Here is a 6021-nt window from a genome sequence, read left to right as displayed (position 1 = left end):
TGGGGGTCCGGATTAGCAGTGCAGGTGGGGGAGAGGAGGAAGACATCAAAGGAGCTGAAACCAAGTGAACCACAGGTTCAGATGGACTTGAAGGAAACTGGAGCACTTCTTGGTTCCAGCAGGATTCTTCAGGTGCATGGGAAGGGTGAAACCCGTTCTGCAGGGAGCAAGGGCCAAGCCACCATTTGGGGTTGGGTGGGGTTTATACACCCTTTCAATGGCTCAACAGATGTACCCAGATCACGTGTGGCACGTGGAGCACATGGCATGTCTGGAAGGTTCTCAAACCTTGGAGAAACCACATGTTAGTACGCTCTCTTTGACCTTAAAGACTTGGCAGGTGCAACTTACTGATCAGAACCAAATAACAGGAAACAAATATATAGTTTTCGCTTGAATATGCATAATGGAAAACAACGCCAAGGCCCCAGCAACAGCGGGAGCAAGGCTTGCCATTGGCTCAGGGGATTCTGGGGTAAGCTTGTAGGGATTTAACCCCTTCCATGCTCATGACGAGCTCAGCTCGTCATGAGGCACAGTTGAGCTGTGCTGATGACGAGCTGAGCTCGTCATGACACCAGCAAAATGGCAATTTCCAGCACAGGGCAAAAATAACCACAGCAGCGATGTGGTTAATGGAAAACCACATCAAGGCCCTAGTAACAGTGGGTGCAGATAATCTATTGGTTCACAGGTCCTAGGGGAATGCTCGTAGGCTTTCAAGCACAATGGAATTTTGGGTTTTGGTGATGGTTGCATAAACTCAAGCGCAATGGAATCATTGGTTTTGGGGGGCGTTTGTAAATACTCAAGTGCAATGGAATCATGGGTTTTGGGAGAACATCATTCATGGCGCGCCATAAAGTGCCACAGAGGTAAAGCAACATGAGCCCTACATGCTGGACCACTACACAGGTGGAGAAGGAAAGAGTTGTGATAGAGAGGGTGAAGGAGAGGGTCATGACAAGCATAAATGATGGCAGAAAAAAATGTAACCTGTATCACTCGAATTTGCTATTCAGTGATTCACAATTCAACTTTTAGTGCATTCTGTGCAGCCCAAATGAGAGGGCCTTAGATCTTTGTTTCAATTTGACTGTCCGCTCAGACACCAAGGTAGTTATAGCCTGTGACATGCTCAACTGCCAGATGAATTTCTTTACTTTCTTTCAGGAGAAGACCAACATAACATAACGTGTATTTTAAAGCGCACATTCACCCATGGGCATCCTGGTGCTGAATGACAGATGTTTATTGTTACCCAACGGTACTCATTTTATCGACTGCAGAAGGATGAAAGGCGGAGTGGATCTCTCTGGGATTTGAACCTGTGACCAAGAGGTCAAACACAGGCCCCCTACTGTGGACGCATTCATCCACTAAGCCACCGGACCTAGCATAGTGTTTTTCTTATGTTTACTTCAGATTTTTTGTCTTCATTAACTCTGACCAGGTCAGTAATAGCCCTTTATAGACCAGCACCTATGAGGCCAAAAAGCACAGTATTGTCTGCATACTAGAAAAAAATAAACCTTTCTCTTATCCACTGACCGGGGATTAATGGATGCTGATGTTAGATTGGAGCCAGGTTTGGCAGGGTAGGACCGAAGGAGCACGGAGACTAACACAATCTACTTCTTCAGACTTGTGTCTTTATGAATCTTACAGCTGACAAGCGTGCCAAGCCCTATTTGACTTAGAGTCAGGTGTTTTCATGCAGAAACTGAATTCTCCTGCTGTTTAATTCATGCCAAAGATGGTTTCTACACATCCCATCAAAAGCTGCTTTTTCATTTATCAAACAAGCATCCAGGACCATATTCCAGACATTAAAGTATAGTGTAACATTGAACTTGCTAAAATGTTGTCTATCATGCTTCACAATAGGTGGAACCCTGTTTGGAATAATACAATGAGGTTGCTGTCTTTAGCTCACTCCTGAAGATGACTCAGAAACAATTGAGTATAAATCATACAGCAGTTAATTTGCTTGGCAAAGATTCCCTTTGTAAATAGGAAGCACAAAATAGAGTCTATCAATTAGCTTCTCAATGAGCTGTCCTGAAACATGATTGATACAACACTAGAAATCTGCGTAGTAAACATTGGATGTTCTGCTTGAATAAGTTAGCCAACATGCCATTGGGGCCAGGTGTTCCATCTCTTTCGCTAGCAACAGTTACTATTGATATTGCTTGATAGGTTACAATTAGATTGAGACCACAGGGTTAAAGTACTAAGAAAGTGATTGTCCAAAGCACTCACAAATTAAAAAAAAATTCCCCAGCCAACTGATTTACACATCTAAAAAACGGTGGTCCACTGTTTATTAGGCTATTCTTTTTGCCGTTAGTTAACTGCTTCTTGTATTGCTTCCTCACCTGTATTCAATTTCTTGAAAACACAACACTAGAAAAAAGAGTAGGTTTTAATAAATAAAATGATACCAGAATGAAAAATCAGTAGAACCAGAGATAGGCAATGTCAACGTTTTATATATAAAAAGCTCCTAAAAGCACAATGCGGGGTCATCTGGTCACGCTAAATAGGGGGAAATCGCTCATGCTGTAGGGTCATAGCTCACAGTCCCTGTAGCATGATGGGCAGATCTCCCTGGAGCCTGTTGTTGGCAGTTGACATGGGTGGCAGAGTCTGGGTGCAAATTAGGCCAAACATCAGGATTTCCTCCTTTCTTGGAGAGTAATATACTTTGTTGTCAGCAAAGGGTCAAGGACCTGGGGAGTCACCTCTTGGGAATCAGGGGCTCACTTGAGCAGAGGCCAGCAGGGCTCCGGCAGCTCCAGTTGCAGAGTGAGGCAGGTCCAGTGCAGCAGGTCAGCTGGGCAGTTGTGGGGAGGTCTCTGGAGCGTGTTATGTCCCCGTAGCTCACACAGAAGGCCAGCCAACTGCCCCTTGAAGTCATTCAGGTTAACCTGGGATGAAGGTAAGCAGGTCCAGTCTTCCTTCTCAGACACACAAGACAGTCTTTAAGTAGAAGCAGAAGGGTAGTCCTCTGGCAGTAGGTCAGTTCTCTTTCTGTAATGTCCACAAGTCTAGGAATGTTCAAGGGAGTTGTTTTGAGTGTTCAACATGTATTGCTGGTGCCAGTCTTTGTGTGTGGGGGAACACCCTTTCCTACACCCACACCTTTTTCTGAAAAGTTCTTCCCTTCCCCTTCCAAGGCTCCTTTGTGTGTGCTGGAGAAAAGACCTTTGAAGTGTAAGTGATGCAGGGAACAGGTCTACCCCAACCATCCTTGCAGAATGGTCCATCATGCCCACACCAAGTCCCCTTTGTGTCACTGTTTGGGAGAAAAAACACAAACCGCAACAACAGAATGGGAAAGCTGGGATTCTCATCTAGATTTTACATACTAATCTCTAGAATCCCAGGTCAGGTCGACTGGACCATTTTCCCTGTCTTAGAAGCGTAGAGGGAAGAGATCTGCAACCATAATTTAAACCGCTTTCACAACCCAAATCCAAATTAGACTCAAAAGGGACCACTGACTACGAACTGAAGTTTGAAGACTTATTCCAAAGCCAAAAATAGTTAAACATACAGACATCTCAGCAAGAGATTCAAGAAGTACTAGTACAAACATAATCCTACGCAAGAGTCTCAGACGACTCAGAATAAAAATCAAAGTTAATTCAAGAAGCATTAGGCATACTATGATCGACAATGCAGAAAGTCTGGACTGCATTTACAAAAAGGAAAATAATTTGGTTAGGCTGTCCCTGCACTAAATCCAAAGTGACATCCCTACTTAATGATTTATCCAGCGAGAATAACGGTGTCAGCTATGAAGACTTCCTAAGAAGCAGACGCGGTCGGCAGTGGGAGTTCCTGCAGGGCGGTGACGTGGGGAGGGGGAGGGACAGGGTGGGGGGTAGTAATGTATGGATTACGGAGTTTTTTGTCTTCATTAACTCTGACCAGGTCAGTAATAGCCCTTTATAGACCAGCACCTATGAGGCCAAAAAGCACAGTATTGTCTGCATACTAGAAAAAATAAACCTTCCTCTTATCCACTGACCGGGCATTAATGGATGCTGATGTTAGATTGGAGCCAGGTTTGGCAGGGTAGGACCGGAGGAGCACGAAGACTCACACAATCTACTTCTTCAGACTTGTGTCTTTATGAATCTTACAGCTGACAAGCTTGCCAAGCCCTATTTGACTTAGAGTCAGGTGTTTTCATGCAGAAACTGAATTCTCCTGCTGTTTAATTCATGCCAAAGATGGTTTCTACACATCCCATCAAAAGCTGCTTTTTCATTTATCAAACAGGCATCCAGGACCATATTCCTGACATTAAAGTATGGTGTAACATTGAACTTGCTAAAATGTTGTCTATCATGCTTCACAATAGGTGGAACCCTGTTTGGAATAATACAATGAGGTTGCTGTCTTCAGCTCACTCCTGAAGATGACTCAGAAACAATTGAGTATAAATCATACAGCAGTTAATTTGCTTGGCAAAGATTCCCTTTGTAAATAGGAAGCACAAAATAGAGTCTATCAATTAGCTTCTCAATGAGCTGTCCTGAAACATGATTGATACAACATTAGAAATCTACGTAGTAAAAATTGGATGTTCTGCTTGAATAAGTTAGCCAACATGCCATTGGGGCCAGGTGTTCCATCTCTTTCGCTAGCAACAGTTACTATTGATATTGCTTGATAGGTTACAATTAGATTGAGACCACAGGGTTAAAGTACTAAGAAAGTGATTGTCCAAAGCACTCACAAATTAAAAAAAAATTCCCCAGCCAACTGATTTACACATCTAAAAAACGGTGGTCCACTGTATATTAGGCTATTCTTTTTGCCGTTAGTTAACTGCTTCTTGTATTGCTTCCTCACCTGTATTCAATTTCTTGAAAACACAACACTAGAAAAAAGAGTAGGTTTTAATAAATAAAATGATACCAGAATGAAAAATCAGTAGAACCAGAGATAGGCAATGTCAAAGCTTTATATATAAAAAGCTCCTAAAAGCACAATGCGGGGTCATCTGGTCACGCTAAATAGGGGGAAATCGCTCATGCTGTAGGGTCATAGCTCACAGTCCCTGTAGCATGATGGGCAGATCTCCCTGGAGCCTGTTGTTGGCAGTTGACATGGGTGGCAGAGTCTGGGTGCAAATTAGGCCAAACATCAGGATTTCCTCCTTTCTTGGAGAGTAATATACTTTGTTGTCAGCAAAGGGTCAAGGACCTGGGGAGTCACCTCTTGGGAATCAGGGGCTCACTTGAGCAGAGGCCAGCAGGGCTCCGGCAGCTCCAGTTGCAGAGTGAGGCAGGTCCAGTGCAGCAGGTCAGCTGGGCAGTTGTGGGGAGGTCTCTGGAGCGTGTTATGTCCCCGTAGCTCACACAGAAGGCCAGCCAACTGCCCCTTGAAGTCATTCAGGTTAACCTGGGATGAAGGTAAGCAGGTCCAGTCTTCCTTCTCAGACACACAAGACAGTCTTTAAGTAGAAGCAGAAGGGTAGTCCTCTGGCAGTAGGTCAGTTCTCTTTCTGTAATGTCCACAAGTCTAGGAATGTTCAAGGGAGTTGTTTTGAGTGTTCAACATGTATTGCTGGTGCCAGTCTTTGTGTGTGGGGGAACACCCTTTCCTACACCCACACCTTTTTCTGAAAAGTTCTTCCCTTCCCCTTCCAAGGCTCCTTTGTGTGTGCTGGAGAAAAGACCTTTGAAGTGTAAGTGATGCAGGGAACAGGTCTACCCCAACCATCCTTGCAGAATGGTCCATCATGCCCACACCAAGTCCCCTTTGTGTCACTGTTTGGGAGAAAAAACACAAACCGCAACAACAGAATGGGAAAGCTGGGATTCTCATCTAGATTTTACATACTAATCTCTAGAATCCCAGGTCAGGTCGACTGGACCATTTTCCCTGTCTTAGAAGCGTAGAGGGAAGAGATCTGCAACCATAATTTAAACCGCTTTCACAACCCAAATCCAAATTAGACTCAAAAGGGACCACTGACTACGAACTGAAGTTTGAAGACTT

Source organism: Lissotriton vulgaris, chromosome 11 (genome assembly GCF_964263255.1).
Source record: "Lissotriton vulgaris chromosome 11, aLisVul1.2, whole genome shotgun sequence".
In the NCBI taxonomy this organism is placed as follows: domain Eukaryota; kingdom Metazoa; phylum Chordata; class Amphibia; order Caudata; family Salamandridae; genus Lissotriton; species Lissotriton vulgaris.
This window is presented reverse-complemented; position numbering follows the sequence as displayed.